The sequence below is a fragment of the Procambarus clarkii genome, chromosome 12 (assembly GCF_040958095.1).
Source record: "Procambarus clarkii isolate CNS0578487 chromosome 12, FALCON_Pclarkii_2.0, whole genome shotgun sequence".
In the NCBI taxonomy this organism is placed as follows: Eukaryota; Metazoa; Arthropoda; class Malacostraca; order Decapoda; family Cambaridae; genus Procambarus; species Procambarus clarkii.
In genome coordinates, this window is record NC_091161.1 from 49,701,826 (window position 1) to 49,722,828 (window position 21,003).

The 21,003-nt window shown below is 40.9% G+C and overlaps 1 protein-coding gene across 2 annotated transcripts in view; it reads right to left on the reverse strand.

Annotated features, from left to right (window-relative positions):
• Window positions 1-21,003, reverse strand: part of LOC138363935 (zinc finger protein 271-like) — a 506,693-nt gene that overhangs the window by 110,381 nt on the left and 375,309 nt on the right. The window contains exon 3 of one of the 2 annotated variants that reach the window (XM_069323393.1): window positions 680-747. The exons of the other annotated variant lie outside the window; for it this stretch is intronic. The gene's annotated coding sequence lies outside the window, so the exon portion shown is untranslated. The remainder of the gene's footprint in view (window positions 1-679; window positions 748-21,003) is intronic. 2 annotated transcript variants of the gene reach the window in all.

Sequence of the window (21,003 nt, forward strand, 5' to 3'; positions counted from 1 at the left end):
AAGGAGAGATGCAGAACTAGGAAAAGGGGATTTGTTTATAGATGTCATCTGGATTTTTCCGAGTTTCGGAGTTTCCGTGATATTTTCTATTTTGATCAAAATATGTATAATGTTAATGTATTTTGATAAATGAGCTTTCCTGTCTACTTAAGTAATGATTCCAAAGATTGTCCTTCCTTTCCTCCCAGGAATCTGGATGTAGCAGGTGCTCAATTGTCAAAAGTGAAAAATTTGGTTTGTCATCCGAATGCACCATATCGGTTAATTTTTTATTATTATTATTTTAAAAATAGTAAATGGCACTAATTTTGCAAAATTATTACAAGATCTATTATTCTAATAGGGGTTTGATAAAATACAGTAGAATGCCTACTGGTTTTACCTGTAATAGGGTTTGATATAGTTGATTATGGATATATTGTAATGAAATGCTCCTATTGTTAAGAAACACTTTTTTAAAAGAATATTTTGTAATGAGCAGCTCTGAAAATCAGTTAATTACAGATAATGCTACATAATACACTTAATGTGTGTATATGTTACCACAAGTGAGGTATATAATGGTATTTATGAGTAAGATGTAATTGTGTCTTTGACACTGTTCAAATTAAGTACTGTGGTTTTATATACTGGTAATTAGCTAAAAATATATACTGTACAAGTAAATAAATTATTTTACCTTGCACCGAGATCCACCAAGCCTGTATGGTGTGCGTTTCAGTACTTTGGAAATCTGGAATCTCTTATCTGCAATGAAACAATACATATTATTGCACTTACCAAAACATGGATGAATGTAGAAAATAGAGAACTATTAGATGAATATCAAATAAATGGATTTAATCTATTTCACACAGATAGATATATTAGACAAGGAGAGGGAGTAGCCATATGTGTTAGGTAATATTTGAAATGTAGTCTCGAAAAGACTACATTTCAACAGAAACGTGTCACACACCAGTCACAAGACTGAACCTCATCGAGGCCAAACGTCTAAATGAGAGCATGAACGAGTAAGAAATAATACTTTAACACCTGGCATCATACACACGATGAATGCACCTGCAGACACACAACGAGCACTATCAACATAGCAAAGATTACTCCATAAAAAAAAATCATTAAATATGATTGACAATGAGATGAAATAATGCACAGTATGTCAATTTTGTGAAATTTTTTCATTACTGAACTAGGTTTTCAATGCTTACATTTGTTATTCTTGGCATTCTTTGCATCATATCTGAAGCTTCGTTTAAGTTTCCACTTCAGACGTATCTTCCGCAGCTATGCATCTCCGGTTTGCAGCATCAAAATCATCTGCAATAGCTGAATATAATTAATAATATATCAGTGAGATATATATTTATCATTACCTAGTAGTAGTGAACACTAAGAAATAACATAAATCAGCTTTCTAAAGAGATGTTTAATAATACGACACACGTGATTTGGAACTTATAACTGGGTTAAGTACTTTGCACATAAGTCTCAAGGAGCCATTAGGAAACCCCGCTTGTGATTAAAATATTATGCTGTTTTTATATACTGTATGTGCAGCACAGTACCTCTCCTCTCAATACACCAGCACTGGCCCTCGCCTCTCAATACACCAGCACTGGCCCTCGCCTCTCAATACACCACCACTGCCCCTCGCCTCTCAATACACCAGCACTGGCCCTGGCCTCTCAATACACCACCACTGCCCCTCGCCTCTCAATACACCACCACTGCCCCTCGCCTCTCAATACACCACCACTGCCCCTCGCCTCTCAATACACCACCACTGCCCCTCGCCTCTCAATACACCACCACTGCCCCTCACCTCTCAATACACCACCACTTCCCCTCGCCTCTCAATACACCACCACTGCCCCTCGCCTCTCAATACACCACCACTGCCCCTCACCTCTCAATACACCACCACTGCCCCTCACCTCTCAATACACCACCACTTCCCCTCACCTCTCAATACACCACTACTGCCCCTCACCTCTCAATACACCACCACTGCTCCTCACCTCTCAATACACCACCACTGCCCCTCACCTCTCAATACACCACCACTGCCCCTCACCTCTCAATACACCACCACTGCCCCTCACCTCTCAATACACCACCACTGCCCCTCACCTCTCAATACACCACCACTGCCCCTCACCTCTCAATACACCACCACTGCCCCTCACCTCTCAATACACCACCACTGCCCCTCACCTCTCAATACACCACCACTGCCCCTCACCTCTCAATACACCACCACTGCCCCTCACCTCTCAATACACCACCACTGCCCCTCACCTCTCAATACACCACCACTGCTCCTCACCTCCTAATACACCACCACTGCCCCTCACCTCTCAATACACCACCACTGCCCCTCACCTCTCAATACACCACCACTGCCCCTCACCTCTGAATACACCACCACTGCCCCTCACCTCTCAATACACCACCACTTCCCCTCACCTCTCAATACACCACCACTGCCCCTCACCTCTCAATACACCACCACTGCCCCTCACCTCTCAATACACCACCACTGCCCCTCACCTCTCAATACACCACCACTGCCCCTCACCTCTCAATACACCACCACTGCCCCTCACCTCTCAATACACCACCACTGCCCCTCACCTCTCAATACACCACCACTGCCCCTCACCTCTCAATACACCACCACTGCTCCTCACCTCTTAATACACCAGCACTATAGCCAGCACCAGTCTAATAATATTATAAAATATAAGTGTTTACTTACGATAATATTTGCGTGATTGCATGAAGTGTTTGTCTTCTTGCTGACTGCACGGACCACAAACTGACCGCTTTGTTGATGTTCCTGGTGGCGGATGACGCTGTGACGTCACAGGTGAGGGACGCTTTGCGCACTACTCAATCGTCGCTTGAACCCATCATAAATAGATTTGTTATTTTTATTATTTTATCTTTATTTATTTTTTTACAAGAAGTTACAATAGAGGTTAACAGAGAATATAGAAAATAAGTTGAATTAACATTCTTGTAAAGCCACTAGCACGCATATGTTGTTGTTGTTAAAGATTTGCTACCTGGAACAAAAAGTTCCAAGTAACACGGGCTATGGAGAGCCCGTATATAGCACGCATAGCGTTTCGGGTAAGTCTTTAAACTAACAGTTTTTTTTTGATAAATTAACAGTAAAATTGATAAAAAATGTTACCAGGTATTTTATAGCTTTTCTTTACAGGTACAGATAATTTTAACTAAAATAATTACAGTAAAATCAACAAAAATGTTTACAGGTAATTTGAAGAAATATTGACACAAAAGCAGATCAGAATAATACACAATAGAGAAACAAGGATTACTAGATACATGAGAATAGCATTTCAGGGTTATACAGTGGTTCACTGAAGCACAATATGAGGATCATTTCGAGGAAAAGTTTCAAGGAATAATGCAGTAGAAAATGCACTCAATACAACAACCATGATATCAAATGATATCTAAGATTACAATGTTAAAGTAATATGGCTTAGGTACAAATATTGGGGGATTGAGTAGCACTAGATACAGTGTGAAGATAAAGACCATGGTAGAAAACTATGAAGATGAAATTAGGTACTTTTTGGTTTTATTTTTGAATATGGCAAAAGTTGGACAGCTTTTCAAATCATTAGGGAGTAAGTTCCATAGACTAGGTACCTTTATTTACATAGAGTGTTTACATAGATTAAGTTTGACTCTGAGGATATCAAAGAGATATTTATGTCTGGTGTGGTGGGCATGTGTTCTATTACATCTGTCCAGGAAGAGTTTCAGAACAGGGTTTGCACTTAGAAAAAGGGTTTTATCAACGTAATTTACACAGGAGAATGTGTGAACTGAATTTATGTTTAGCATGTTTAGGGATTTAAACAGAGGAGCTGTGTGTTGTCTGAAAGTAGAGTTAGTTATTGTCCTGATAGCAGATTTTTGCTGGATGATGATGGGCCTGAGGTAGTTTGCAGAGGTTGAACCCCAAGCACAGCTACCATAAGTAAGATAGAGATAGATAAGTGCATAATAGAGTGAGAGGAGAGCAGAGTAGGGTACATAATGTCTGATCTTAGAGAGTATACCAATTGTTTTAGAAACCTTTTTAGTTATGTGTTGTATATGGGTGCTGAAGTTGAGTCTCTTGTCTAAGTACAGGCCAAGGAACTTTCCATCATTTTTATTGCTAATGTTTACATTATCTATCTGAAGCTGAATTGCATTTGTTGATTTGCTTCCAAATAAGATGTAGTAGGTCTTTTCTATGTTTAGTGTGAGTTTGTTGGTTGACATCCAAAAGTAGACTTTTTTTAATTAATTGTTTACAACCTTATTTAACATGAGTGGGTTGGGGTCAGAGTAGATGAGTAGTATCATCAGCAAACAATATAGGTTTAAGTATGTTAGAGACATTAGGGAGATCATTGATGTATATAAGAAACAGGAGGGTCCTAGGATGCTGCCCTGTGGCACCCATACAGTTATTGGTAGAGTGGGAGAGGTTATATCATTGATGGCTACATATTAGTGTCTGTTACTAAGATAGGATCGGATATAGTTCAGGGCAAGGCCACGGATTCCATATTGGTGGAGTTTAAGTAAGAGGTAGTTATGGTTAACAGTATCAAAAGCCTTTCTCAGGTCAATGAAGAGTCCAATTGGAAACTCACTTTTGTCGAGGGCTGAGAAGATTAAGTCAAGCAGACTAACAATACCATCATTGGTACTCTTATGGGAGCGGAAGCCAAACTGACAAGGACTTAGTATATTGAATTTTATAAGGGAGTAGAGCTGTTTGTAAAAAAAAAAAAAAAATTTTTTTTGATAATATAGGTAGATTTGATATGAGTCTAATTATTTATGTCTGCCGTGTTACCTCCTTTATGAACTGGCGTTACTCTTGCTTTTTTAAGGATATTAGGGAAGGTATGACACACTAGGGATTTATTGAACAGCAATGCTATGGGTGGTGCAAGGGCATGGGGGGCACTCCTGTATACCATCGATGGTATTTCACTAATGTTCCCAGCTTTGGTTTTTTAAAAAATAAAATAAAATAAAATGTTTATTTAGGTAAGGTACATACATACAATAAATTTTTACAAAGATTGGTTGACTAGTTATAGGTAGAGCTAGTACATACAATGCCTAAAACCACTATTACGCAAAGCGTTTCGGGCATGATAAACTTAAATGACAAGCTTAATACTAATTGAGCATAATGAGTAGAATGAAAACAAGAAATAAAAACATAGCTGAAAAAGCAGCACAAATACAATTATGTCGACAAACAGCGCTCTTTAAAAAAAAAACAGACATTGGTTAACAATAGAAGGGAAAGGTAGGTTACAGGGGATTTATTAGGTATAGCTTCGCTTTTATCTTAAACTGGTTGAGAGAGGTACAGTCTTTAACATGGTTGGGAAGGTCATTCCACATTCTGGACCCCTTGATTTGTAGAGCATTTCTAGTTTGATTAAGTCGTACTCTAGGAATATCAAAACTGTATTTATTTCTGGTGTGGTGCTCATGGGTTCTGTTACAACCTTCTATGAATCTTTTGAGATCAGGATTGGCATTATAGTTTAGCGTTTTATATATGTATAATACACATGAGAGAATGTGCAGTGACAATGTCTAACATATTCAGAGATTTGAGTAGGGGTACCGAGTGATGTCTGGGGCCAGAGTTGGATATTGTCCTAATAGCAGCTTTGAGCTGAGTAATTAGAGGACGTAAGTGATTTTGGGTAGTAGAACCCCAAGCACAAATACCATAGTTGAGATATGGATAGATAAGGGAGTAATAGAGAGTCACCAGGGCAGGGCGTGGTACATAATATCTGATCTTAGAAAGAATGCCCACAGTTTTTGAAACTTTTTTTGATATATTTAGAATGTTTTTTAATTCAAAATTCAGCTTGTGGTCAATGAGAATGCCAAGGAATTTGCCATCTAATTTGTTACAAATTTGGGTATTGTTTATTTTGAGATTTATTTGATTAGAGGATTTATTGCCAAACAGAATATAGAGAGTTTTGTCAATGTTAAGGGTGAGTTTGTTGGCAGTTAGCCAAAGATGGACTTTATTTAGCTCAGTATTTACTGTGGCATTTAGAGCAAGGGGGTCAGGACTGGAGTAAATGAAGGTTGTGTCGTCAGCAAATAGAATTGGTTTGAGGTGTTGGGAGGCATTTGGAAGGTCATTAATGTAGATGAGAAAGAGGAGAGGGCCAAGTATGCTGCCCTGAGGAACACCAATGTTGATGGGTAGGGTGGGAGAAATTGTATTATTCACAGAAACATATTGGAGCCTGTCAGTAAGGTAGGATTTGAGGTATTGCAGGGAGTGTCGTCTGACTCCATAATGATGTAATTTAAGAAGAAGGTTTTGGTGGTTGACAGTGTCAAAAGCTTTACGCAGGTCCACAAATAACCCAACAGGGAACTCATTTTTATCAAGAGCTGTATGAATCGAGTTAAGCATACTAATAAGTGCATCGTTAGTGCTTTTTTTTGGGTCTGAAGCCATATTGGCAAGGGCTAAGTATATTGAGTTTGGCTAGATATGAGTAAAGCTGCTTATAGATTAGTTTTTAAAATTTTTTTGACAAGTTTGGCAGGATTGATATAGGTCTGTAGTTGTTAACATCTGTGAGATTACCACATTTGTGGACAGGCGTTACTCTCGCTTTTTTTAGAATATCTGGAAAGGTTTGGAGTTCAAGTGACTTGTTGAAGAGCAAAGCAATAGCAGGGGATAAAGATCTGGAGGCTTTCTTGTAAATTAAAGTTGGTATCTCCTCAAGGGCACCAGACTTGGTTTTAAGGGAAAGGATTATCTCATTGACGTCAGTGGAATTAATAGGCTTTAGGTACAGAGACTGTGGATAGTTACTTGTAAGATAGTCCTTAATGTCAGTACTGGAAGATGGAATATCATTTGCAAGGGATGAACCAATGGAAGAGAAGAACCTATTGAACTCAATAGCAGAATCAGAGGCTGAAAGCTGACCATTTTTAGCGAGTGAATGATGGACACAACATCTGTAGGGCTGACCGGAGAGAGAAGAGAGTTTGGATAGCTGCCTGAAAGATATGTGGTAACTCTTTGATATCCCCAGAGTTAAACTTAATCTGTGTAAACACTATGCAAATAAAGGGACCCAGTTTATGGAACTCACTCCCTACTGAATTGAAAAGCTGTCCAACTTTTACATCATTCAAAATCAATACTAAAAAGTACCTAATTTCATCTTCATAGTTTTTCACTTTTTGCCTTAAAATTGCACTGTATCAATTGCTACCAAATCTCCCAACATTTATGTTCCCAATTTGAACATCTTTTCCATTGTGATCATTGCTGTTTTCTTATATGTGCTGCCAATCTGTTGTATGGTGTTTATAAATCTTGTTTGTCAGTATCTTTTGTTACCCAGTCTCCCAATCCTTATGTACCCAATCTGAACATCTTTACCATTGTGATCATTGCTGTCTTATATGTGCTGTCAATCTGCTGTATGGTGTCTATTAACCTTGTTTAAATTACTAATCAAGCTGTCAATGTAATCAATCAGAGCTTTAATATAACAATGTGCTTTAATATACCTACTTATCTCTCTCATCTCATTTTTCTTTTGTAATGTATCTTTATCATTTATCAATTCTGATTGAAATTACCTACTTAAAATTATCTGCTAGATTAAGGACCTGCCCGAAACGCTGTGCGTACTAGTGGCTTTACAAGAATGTAAATACTGTACTATCCAATGTATTCTCATAAACCCAATGTACCTTCTTGTATATATATAAATAAATAAATAAATAAATAAATATGTCTGAGTCTCTGGGATTTTTCGGGCAAGGTTAGCACAAATCGATGAAAAGAAGCTATTAAATTCAGTTGTTGTTTCAAGATCTGTTGCAGGTACTCACCTAGTTGTACTCATCTAGTTGTGCTTGCGGGGGTTGAGCTCTGGCTCTTTGGTCCCGCCTCTCAACCATCAATCAACAGGTGTACAGGTTCCTGAGCCTATTGGGCTCTATCATATCTACACTTGAAACTGTGTATGGAGTCAGCCTCCTCCACATTGCTTCCTAATGCATTCCATTTGTCAACCACTCTGACACTAAAAAAGTTCTTTCTAATATCTCTGTGGCTCATTTGGGCACTCAGTTTCCACCTGTGTCCCCTACTGCGTGTGCCCCTTGTGTTAAATAGCCTGTCTTTATCAACCCTGTCGATTCCCTTGAGAATCTTGAATGTGGTGATCATGTCCCCCCTAACTCTTCTATTCATTTATTTATTTATTTATTTATATATAATACAAGAAGGTACATTGGGTTTGTGAGAATACAATTGGATAGTACAATATTTACATTCTTGTAAAGCCACTAGTACGCACAGCGTTTCGGGCAGGTCCTTAATCTAGCAGATAATTTTAAGTAGGTAATTTCAACCAGAATTGATAAATGATAAAGATACATTACAAGAGAAAAATGAGATGAGAGAGATAAGTAGGTATATTAAAGCACATTGTTATATTAAAGCTCTGATTGATTACATTGACAGCTTGATTAGTAATTTAAACAAGGTTAATAGACACCATACAGCAGATTGACAGCACATATAAGACAGCAATGATCACAATGGTAAAGATGTTCAGATTGGGTACATAAAGATTGGGAGACTGGGTAGCAAAAGATACATATAAACAAGATTTATAAACACCATACAACAGATTGGCAGCACATATAAGAAAACAGCAATGATCACAATTGTAAAGATGTTCAAATTGGAAACATAAAGGTTGGGAGATTTGGTAGCAATTGATACAGTGCAATTTTAAGGCAAAAAGTGAAAAACTATGAAGATGAAATTAGGTACTTTTTAGTATTGATTTTGAATGGTGTAAAAGTTGGACAGCTTTTCAGTTCAGTAGGGAGTGAGTTCCATAAACTGGGTCCCTTTATTTGCATAGAGTGTTTACACAGATTAAGTTTAACTCTGGGGATATCAAAGAGATATTTATTTCTGGTGTGGTGATAATGGGTCCTATTACTTCTGTCCAAGAAGAGTTTCAGACAAGGATTTGCATTTAAGAACAGGGTTTTGTAAATGTAGTTGACACAAGAGAATTTGTGGAGTGAGATTATGTTTAGCATGTTTAGGGAGTTAAACAAGGGGGCTGTGTGTTGTCTGAAAGCAGAATTTGATATTATTCTGATAGCAGATTTTTGCTGGGTGATGATGGACTTGAGGTGGTTTGCAGTGGTTGAACCCCATGCACAGATACCATAGTTGAGATAGGGATAGATTAGTGCATAATATTCTTGGCCTATTTCCTAACTTAACCTAGCCTAGCCTATACCCTACCCTAACCTATAACCTACCACAATCTAAAACCAAACCTAATATAACCTAACCTAATCTAAACCTAACCTAGCCTACACCTAAACCCAATCTACCTAACTTACCTAACTAAGCTAACCTAACCAAACCTAACCTAACTAACCTAACCTAACTAACCTAACCTAACCTAACCTAACTAACCTAACCTAACTAATCTAACCTAACCTAACTAACATAACCTAACCTAACCTAACCTAACCTAACCAAACCTAACCTAACTAACCTAACCTAACCTAACCTAACCTATCCTAACTTAACTAACCTAACCTAAACCTAACCAAACCTAACCTAACTAACCTAACCTAACCTAACCTAACCTAAACTTAACCTAACCTAACTTAACCAAACCTAACCTAACCAAACTTAACCTAACTTAACCTAACCTAACCAAACCTAACCTAACTAACCTAACCTAACCTAACTAACCTAACCTAAACCTAACCAAACCTAACCTAACTAACCTAACCAAACTTAACCTAACCTAACCAAACTTAACCTAGCCTAACCAAACTTAACCTAACCTAGGGGCTGGTCCCAAACCTGCACACATAAATAACATCACATGAGACCAGAAGACATGGCAGGATGTGCAGAATACCCCCGTTGTAAAACAGAGGTGCAACTGGTACTTTGAGAGAGAACTCTATCAACATCAGAGGTCCGAGACTGTTCAACACGCTTCCACTACACATAAGGGGCATAACTGGCGGACCCCTCACAGTGTTCAAGAGAGAACTGCATAAGCACCTCTAAAGGATACCTGATCAACCAGGCTGTGACTCATACGTCAGGCTGCGAGCAGCCGCGTCCAACAGCCTGGTTGATCAGTCCGGCAACCAGGAAGCCTGGTCGACGACCGGGCCGCGGGGACGCTAAGCCCCGGAAGCACCTTAAGGTAAGGTAACCTAACCTAACCTAACCAAACCTAACCTAACTAACCTAACCTAACCTAACTAACCTAACCTAAACCTAACCAAACCTAACCTAACTAACCTAACCAAACTTAACCTAACCTAACCAAACTTAACCTAACCTAACCAAACTTAACCTAACCTAACCTAACCTAATCTAACCTAACCAAACCTAACCTAACCAAACTTAACCTAACCTAACCTAACCTAACCTAACCTAACCAAACTTAACCTAACCTAACCTAACCAACACCCACCTCACAAGATCGAACACCTAAACTGACCCTGACTGACCCTCACCAGGATGCAACCCTACATGAAGCTCACAACTCCTGGATACCTGTTTACTGCTAGGAGAACAGAGGCATTAGGTGATAGGAAACGCTACCAATAATTTCAGTCCTGCCTGGCCGGGTTTCGATCCAGGAATCCCCGATCGTTAGTCTAGAAGGAACACATACATGTTTCATATTTCTGTGTACTCACCTATTTGTACTTGCAGGACTGAGCATCAGTTTTTGAACGCTGACAATATAGCCGCCGGTTGTTTAAAGCAATGACTCCTGGTCTATTTTCCTGTCATATCAACTTTTAAAATTATGAATGGAGTTTGCATCTACAACTGTGGGTTTTTGTAAGTTTGTTCTCACCTAGTTGTATTCACCTAGTTGTGTTTGCTAGGTTTGATATTCAGATCTTTGGTCCCACCTCTCAACCATCAATCAATTGCTCAAGTAGTTTTCCAGAAGTTATGTAACTCATAACTCTCAGCTCTGTTAGAAAAAAGGCTGGGGCTGCATATTCAATTATTTGTCTCGCATAGGTTGAAAAAAAGGTTCATTCTTCTTTACACGTTAGAAATGTTACTTTGAACATGTTCTATCCAAGTCGGATAGAACATATTCTTAATCCGGATAGACCTGCGTTCGAGCCTGTCGAAACGGTTGCAATTACAGGGCACACATTCCTCTCCTGTAGCAGCATCAGGTTCGATAGATTCTCTGGACAGCCGATGATTGACCTTCTGGCAGTTCTCACGTTGACAAATTTAAAACTGTTTTTTTGATAAAAAAAACGGCACATTCCTTAGATGTTTAAATTTTTTATCTCTGTCCGTGTATGTGTCTTGAGTTGAGTTTTGATTCCTTGTGTTTCTTGATTCCTTGTGTTTCTTGACTCCTTGTGTTTCTTGATTCCGTGTGTGTCTTGAATCCGTTTGTGTCTTGATTCCTTGTGTTTCTTGATTCCGTGTGTGCCTTGATTCCTTGTGTGTCTTGATTCCTTGTGTTTCTTGATTCAGTGTGTGTCTTGATTCCGTGTGTCTTGATTCCGTCTGTGCCTTGATTCCTTGTGTTTCTTGATTCCGTGTGTGTCTTGATTCCTTGTGTTTCTTGATTCCGTGTGTGTCTTGATTCCGTGTGTGTCTTGATTCCGTGTGTGTCTTGATTCCGTGTGTGTCTTGATTCCGTGTGTGTCTTGATTCCGTGTGTGTCTTGATTCCGTCTGTGCCTTGGTTCCTTGTGTTTCTTGATTCCGTGTGTGTCTTGATTCCTTGTGTTTCTTGATTCCGTGTGTGTCTTGATTCCGTTTGTGTCTTGATTCCTTGTGTTTCTTGATTCCGTGTGTGTCTTGATTCCGTTTGTGTCTTGATTCCTTGTGTTTCTTGATTCCGTGTGTGTCTTGATTCCGTCTGTGCCTTGATTCCTTGTGTTTCTTGATTCCGTGTGTGTCTTGATTTCTTGTGTGTCTTGATTCCGTCTGTGCCTTGATTCCTTGTGTTTCTTGATTCCGAATGTGTCTTGGTTCCGTGTGTGTCTTGATTCCGTGTGTGTCTTGATTCTGTGTGTGTCTTGATTCCGTCTGTGCCTTGATTCCTTGTGTTTCTTGATTCCGTGTGTGTCTTGATTCCGTTTGTGTCTTGATTCCTTGTGTTTCTTGATTCCGTGTGTGCCTTGATTCCTTGTGTTTCTTGATTCCGTGTGTGTCTTGATTCCGTGTGTTTCTTGATTCCGTGTGTGTCTTGATTCCGTGTGTTTCTTGATTCCGTGTGTGTCTTGATTCCGTGTGTGTCCTGATTCCTTGTGTTTCTTGATTCCTTGTGTTTCTTGATTCCGTGTGTGTCTTGATTCCGTCTGTGCCTTGATTCCTTGTGTTTCTTGATTCCGTGAGTGTCTTGTTTCCTTGTGTGTCTTGATTCCGTCTGTGCCTTGATTCCTTGTGTTTCTTGATTCCGAGTGTGTCTTGATTCCGTGTGTTTCTTGATTCCGTGTGTGTCTTGATTCCGTGTGTGTCTTGATTCCATGTGTGTCTTGAGTCCGTCTGTGCCTTGATTCCTTGTGTTTCTTGATTCCGTGTGTGTCTTGATTCCGTTTGTGTCTTGATTCCTTGTGTCTCTTGATTCCGTGTGTGCCCTGATTCCTTGTGTTTCTTGATTCCGTGTGTGCCCTGATTCCTTGTGTTTCTTGATTCCTTGTGTGTCTTGATTCCGTGTGTGCCTTGATTTCTTGTGTTTCTTGATTCCTTGTGTGTCTTGATTCCGTGTGTGCATTGATTTCTTGTGTTTCTTGATTCCTTGTGTGTCTTGATTCCGTGTGTGTCTTGATTCCGTGTGTGTCTTGATTCCGTGTGTGTCTTGATTCCGTGTGGGTCCTGATTCCTTGTGTTTCTTGATTCCGTGTGTTTCTTGATTCCGTGTGTGTCTTGATTCCGTGTGTGTCTTGATTCCGTGTGTGTCTTGATTCCGTGTGGGTCCTGATTCCTTGTGTTTCTTGATTCCTTGTGTTTCTTGATTCCGTGTTTGTCTTGATTCCGTCTGTGCCTTGATTCCTTATGTGTCTTGATTTCGTGTGTGTCTCCTGAGTGTGTCTTGTTTCCGCGTGTGTCTTGATTCCGTATGTTCCCGTGTCCGTCAGAGTCTTAGGTTAGTCTTAGGTTAGGTTAGGTTAGGTTAGTTAGTGTCCGTGTCAATGTCTATGTCATTGTCCCCGGGGTTTTGAGTCCAGGATGCCATTTGTGTCCCCTCAAATTGCCTCCCTTATCTCCACCTTGGGATCGTGTCAGTGTCCATGTGTGTCTTGATTCTGTGTGTGTCTTGAGTCCGTGTGTGTCTTGATTCTGTGTGTGTCTTGAGTCCGTGTGTGTCTTGATTCTGTGTGTGTCTTGAGTCCGTGTGTGTCTTGAGTACGTGTATTGATTCCGTGTGTCCGTGTCCGTTAGAGTCTATGAGTGTCCGTATCCGTGTCCGTGTCCGTGTCATTATCCCTGGGGTATTGAGTCCAGGATGCCATTTGTGTCCCCTCAATTTGCCTCCCTTATCTCCACCTTGGGATCGTGTCAGTGTCCATGTGTGTCTTGATTCCGTGTGTGTCTTGAGTCCGCGTGTGTCTTGAGTCCGTGTGTGTCTTGAGTCCGTGTGTGTCTTGAGTCCGTGTGTGTCTTGATTCCGCGTGTGTCTTGAGTCCGTGTGTGTCTTGAGTCCGTGTGTGTCTTTAGTCCGTGTGTGTCTTGAGTCCGCGTGTGTCTTGAGTCCGTGTGTGTCTTGATTCCGCGTGTGTCTTGAGTCCGCGTGTGTCTTGATTCCGTGTGTGTCTTGAGTCCGCGTGTGTCTTGAGTCCGTGTGTGTCTTGAGTCTGCGTGTGTCTTGAGTCCGTGTGTGTCTTGATTCCGCGTGTGTCTTGAGTCCTGTGTGTCCGGGTGTCTTTGGGGTTTTGGGTCCAGGAAGCTATTTGTGTCGACCCAAATTGCCTCCCTTCTCCCCACCTGAAATCCAGGTGAATTGAAAGACCTGCCCGAGGTCAGTGGATCCAGGTATCCGTCCGTGGGCCCCCGGATTTCAACCCTTCCCCACATTCCAAGGGGTCAGTCAATCAATCTTCAGCTATCCAGAGAATCTATCGAAACTGATGCTCCTACAGGAGGGGACACACAGATAAATCTGTGCCCTGTACTTGCAACCGTTCCGACAGGCTCGAACGCAGGTCTATCCGGATTAAGAACATGTTCTATCCGACTAGGCCACGCTGGAGTTGCCTTCTGAATCAAATTTTGCACTTGTATTTATATCTCGTAGTAAGGTTAGTTAGTGTCTATTTATCAACATTTGCAATGATTGACGTGTGAAGTTGTGAGTTTGTGTTGACAGATAGAAATTCATAACAGCTTATTCGATGAGGTTGCAGTCCAGTGAGGCAGTTTCATGAATGAATATTGGAGAAATTAGGCAAACTGACGTGTGTGTGTGTGTGTGTGTGTGTGTGTGTGTGTGTGTGTGTGTGTGTGTGTGTGTGTGTGTGTGTGTGTGTGTGTGTGTGTGTGTGTGTGTGTGTGTGTGTGTTTAAAGGTATGTATTATTTAGTGTGGTGTGTGTGTGTGTCCAAATGAGTTTGTGAATGGTAAACAAGCAATCCAATACCTAATATGTGCTAATCTAGGCCTCGTTTTGTATACATATATATATGTGTTTACTAGGGAATGAAAATCCGGTTTGTTTTATTCTAAGTTTTTTCAACAATAAATAGTACATACGCGAACGAACGGTTCGGCTGGGTAAGTATAGCGTTGTGGCGGCCATTTTCTCTGTTAGGCGGGGGTTGGGGGTAGGGGGGGGTTGGTCTCTGGTAATTGTGGTATAGGGGTAGTTATATTTGGGCCTCGGTTGGGGGGTAGGGTTTTGGTAGGGGGGTGGGGGCCCAGGGAGCAGCAGAGGGGGGACCTGAGGGAGAGACATGGAGTTGCTAGTTAATCATTAAGATATTAATTTGTGGAGATAGGTTATATAAGGAAAGATGTTTAGGAAGGAATAAGAAAAGTGTTTGGAACTGATGAAAGTATATGAGTTATAGTGATTCATGTTAGAAGAAAGATATGTGCTTTAAAAGGTGAAGAGATTTGTAAAGGACTTTATCTGCTTAATAATATATTAATTAACGGTAAATGACCATTGGAGATAGATATTCAACAGCATAATGAGTGGACAAGTTTTAGCAGGAAGGCCGGCACAGAGAGAGAATGGACCGATAAATAGTTAGACATTTTTTCTCGAATGGTATACTCTAATAATCATAGGTACATATTTCAGAGCGCGACATTCGTGCGCGCGCGCGCGCACACACACATATACACACACACACACACACACACACACACACACACACACACACACACACACACACACACACACACACACACACACACACACACACACACACACACACATATATATACAAACATACATACAGTCTCGACAGTCAAATTGCAGAAACTGTCACAATTATGACAAGGATCACTCATATTGGATATATACACACACAGATAAATTCACGTGGATAAGTCACTCCAATTACACGTATGTACACACACAGACAACATATTTCAGTGAGTGTGGCCCATAGTATACATTAATACTCACACATGGCAGCCCATTCACTATTAATTGGTGTACATATTCATTCACACACATGTTTATGTGTCTCTTTCTTATAAAATACACACACACTGAAAGGAATCTTTGAGAACATTATATACCACATATGTCAGACCAATCCTGAAGTATGCAGCTCCAGCATGGAGTCCACATCTAGTCAAGCATAAGACTAAACTGGAAAAGGTTCAAAGGTTTGCCACCAGACTAGAACCCGAGCTAAGAGGTATGAGCTACGAGGAGAGACTACGGGAATTAAACCTCACTTCGTTGGAAGACAGAAGAGTTAAGGGGGACATGATCACCACATTCAAGATTCTCATGGGAATCGATAAGGTAGATGAAGGTAGGCTATTTAACACAAGGGGCACACGTACTAGGGGACACAGGTGGAAACTGAGTGCCCAAATGAGACACAGAGATATTAGAAAGAACTTTTTTAGTGTCAGAGTAGTTGACACATGGAATGCATTAGGAAGTGATGTGGTGGAGGCTGACTCCATACACAGTTTCAAGTGTAGATATGATAGAGCCCAATAGGCTCAGGAACTAGTACTCCTGTTGATTGACGGTTGAGAGGCGGGACCAAAGAGCCAGAGCTCAACCCCCGCAAGCACAATAAGGTGAGTACAATTAGGTGAGTACACACAAACTCATTGTTAATTTTCCCTGGAACACAACCCGACAAACCGTTTAACAACCAGGTACCCATTCACTGCTTCGTGAAGATAATCGTTAAGTTAAGGATTGGTGCCTAGTCAATCCGCTCTTCCCCTGCCAGCCAGGATATGAACCCAGGCGAAATCGCTTGCGAAGCGCGAGGTGAGTGCCTTACCACTGATCCACAGGGATTGCCCAAATATGAATGCCATCAGCAGCACTAGCAGTTGGTGTTACCAGGCAGGTTACCCATCCAATTACTAACCAAATTGAAAGTTGCTTAACTTGGCTAATGGGACGAGAAGCAGTGTCCTTTAAGTGGTAGTATGGCCGTTGTTATTGTATACAAGTGGTAACCAATAACTTGTGAGTGAGTGAGTGAGTGAGTGATGATAATGGTAACTGCGGCGGAGGATACTCACACATACCAGCCAATTCTCCATTAATGATAGTTCTTATAGTCAAACAAACCAACCAAAAGTGGACTATTGCACCAACATGGAAATGTTTGGATGCCATTGATCTCGCACAAATCGCTTATAAATGCCACCCGCCGCTATTTATAAAACCTAAACAATCCTCTTCTAAGCACGAATGACTACTCTTAGGCCTTGGATTATGTTCACTTAGGCTTCATTGAGTCAATACATATAACTTCTTTGAGTCGGGGGACAGGCAGACAGGCAGTCTATATATACATGTTAGGATTATAAAGTGGTCTCCAACACCCACCCCACAAGGTTAAACTAACCCTCACTCACCAGGATGCTAGTAGCTCACTAACTCCTGGATACCTATTTACTGCTAGGTGAACAGGTGCATTGGGTGATAGGAAACGCTACCAACAATTACAGCCCTGCCCGACCGCGATTCGAACCCTGGAATCCCTTATTGAGAGTCGAGAAGGAACACATCATTCATGTTACATATATGTGTACTCACCTATTTGTGCCAGGAGGATCGAGCATTAATCTTAGAGTCTGCCTTTAAGCCGTCAGTTGTTTATAGCAATAACTCTTGGCCTATTTCCTAACTTAACCTAGCCTAGCCTATACCCTACCCTAACCTATAACCTACCACAATCTAAAACCAAACCTAATATAACCTAACCTAATCTAAACCTAACCTAGCCTACACCTAAACCCAATCTACCTAACTTACCTAACTAAGCTAACCTAACCAAACCTAACCTAACTAACCTAACCTAACTAACCTAACCTAACCTAACCTAACTAACCTAACCTAACTAATCTAACCTAACCTAACTAACGTAACCTAACCTAACCTAACCTAACCTAACCAAACCTAACCTAACTAACCTAACCTAACCTAACCTATCCTAACTTAACTAACCTAACCTAAACCTAACCAAACCTAACCTAACTAACCTAACCTAACCTAACCTAACCTAAACCTAACCTAACCTAACTTAACCAAACCTAACCTAACCAAACTTAACCTAACTTAACCTAACCTAACCAAACCTAACCTAACTAACCTAACCTAACCTAACTAACCTAACCTAAACCTAACCAAACCTAACCTAACTAACCTAACCAAACTTAACCTAACCTAACCAAACTTAACCTAGCCTAACCAAACTTAACCTAACCTAGGGGCTGGTCCCAAACCTGCACACATAAATAACTTCACATGAGACCAGAAGACATGGCAGGATGTGCAGAATACCCCCGTTGAAAAACAGAGGTGCAACTGGTACTCTGAGAGAGAACTCTATCAACATCAGAGGTCCGAGACTGTTCAACACGCTTCCACTACACATAAGGGGCATAACTGGCCGACCCCTCACAGTGTTCAAGAGAGAACTGGATAAGCTCCTCTAAAGGATACCTGATCAACCAGGCTGTGACTCATACGTCAGGCTGCGAGCAGCCGCGTCCAACAGCCTGGTTGATCAGTCCGGCAACCAGGAAGCCTGGTCGACGACCGGGCCGCGGGGACGCTAAGCCCCGGAAGCACCTCAAGGTAAGGTAACCTAACCTAACCTAACCAAACCTAGCCTAACTAACCTAACCTAACCTAACTAACCTAACCTAAACCTAACCAAACCTAACCTAACTAATCTAACCAAACTTAACCTAACCTAACCAAACTTAACCTAACCTAACCAAACTTAACCTAACCTAACCTAACCTAATCTAACCTAACCAAACCTAACCTAACCAAACTTAACCTAACCTAACCTAACCTAACCTAACCAAACTTAACCTAACCTAACCTAACCAACACCCACCTCACAAGATCGAACACCTAAACTGACCCTGACTGACCCTCACCAGGATGCAACCCTACATGAAGCTCACAACTCCTGGATACCTGTTTACTGCTAGGAGAACAGAGGCATTAGGTGATAGGAAACGCTACCAATAATTTCAGTCCTGCCTGGCCGGGTTTCGATCCAGGAATTCCCGATCGTTAGTCTAGAAGGAACACATACATGTTTCATATTTCTGTGTACTCACCTATTTGTACTTGCAGGACTGAGCATCAGTTTTTGAACGCTGACAATATAGCCGCCGGTTGTTTAAAGCAATGACTCCTGGTCTATTTTCCTGTCATATCAACTTTTAAAACTATGAATGGAGTTTGCATCTACAACTGTGGCTTTTTGTAAGTTTGTTCTCACCTAGTTGTATTCACCTAGTTGTGTTTGCTAGGTTTGATATTCAGATCTTTGGTCCCACCTCTCAACCATCAATCAATTGCTCAAGTAGTTTTCCAGTAGTTATGTAACTCATAACTCTCAGCTCTGTTGGAAAAAAGGCTGGGGCTGCATATTCAATTATTTGTCTCGCATAGGTTGAAAAAAAGGTTCATTCTTCTTTACACATTAGAAATGTTACTTTGAACATGTTCTATCCAAGTCGGATAGAACATATTCTTAATCCGGATAGACCTGCGTTCGAGCCTGTCGAAACGGTTGCAATTACAGGGCACATATTGTCCTCTCCTGTAGCAGCATCAGGTTCGATAGATTCTCTGGACAGCCGATGATTGACCTTCTGGCAGTTCTCACGTTGACAAATTTAAAACTGTTTTTTTGATAAAAAAAAACGGCACATTCCTTAGATGTTTAAATTTTTTATCTCTGTCCTAACCTAACCTAACCTAACCAAACCTAACCTAACTAACCTAACCTAACCTAACCTATCCTAACTTAACTAACCTAACCTAAACCTAACCAAACCTAACCTAACTAACCTAACCTAACCTAACCTAACCTAAACCTAACCTAACCTAACTTAACCAAACCTAACCTAACCAAACTTAACCTAACTTAACCTAACCTAACCAAACCTAACCTAACTAACCTAACCTAACCTAACTAACCTAACCTAAACCTAACCAAACCTAACCTAACTAACCTAACCAAACTTAACCTAACCTAACCAAACTTAACCTAGCCTAACCAAACTTAACCTAACCTAGGGGCTGGTCCCAAACCTGCACACATAAATAACTTCACATGAGACCAGAAGACATGGCAGGATGTGCAGAATACCCCCGTTGAAAAACAGAGGTGCAACTGGTACTCTGAGAGAGAACTCTATCAACATCAGAGGTCCGAGACTGTTCAACACGCTTCCACTACACATAAGGGGCATAACTGGCCGACCCCTCACAGTGTTCAAGAGAGAACTGGATAAGCTCCTCTAAAGGATACCTGATCAACCAGGCTGTGACTCATACGTCAGGCTGCGAGCAGCCGCGTCCAACAGCCTGGTTGATCAGTCCGGCAACCAGGAAGCCTGGTCGACGACCGGGCCGCGGGGACGCTAAGCCCTGGAAGCACCTCAAGGTAAGGTAACCTAACCTAACCTAACCAAACCTAACCTAACTAACCTAACCTAACCTAACTAACCTAACCTAAACCTAACCAAACCTAACCTAACTAATCTAACCAAACTTAACCTAACCTAACCAAACTTAACCTAACCTAACCAAACTTAACCTAACCTAACCTAACCTAATCTAACCTAACCAAACCTAACCTAACCAAACTTAACCTAACCTAACCTAACCTAACCTAACCAAACTTAACCTAACCTAACCTAACCAACACCCACCTCACAAGATCGAACACCTAAACTGACCCTGACTGACCCTCACCAGGATGCAACCCTACATGAAGCTCACAACTCCTGGATACCTGTTTACTGCTAGGAGAACAGAGGCATTAGGTGATAGGAAACGCTACCAATAATTTCAGTCCTGCCTGGCCGGGTTTCGATCCAGGAATCCCCGATCGTTAGTCTAGAAGGAAGACATACATGTTTCATATTTCTGTGTACTCACCTATTTGTACTTGCAGGACTGAGCATCAGTTTTTGAACGCTGACAATATAGCCGCCGGTTGTTTAAAGCAATGACTCCTGGTCTATTTTCCTGTCATATCAACTTTTAAAACTATGAATGGAGTTTGCATCTACAACTGTGGCTTTTTGTAAGTTTGTTCTCACCTAGTTGTATTCACCTAGTTGTGTTTGCTAGGTTTGATATTCAGATCTTTGGTCCCACCTCTCAACCATCAATCAATTGCTCAAGTAGTTTTCCAGTAGTTA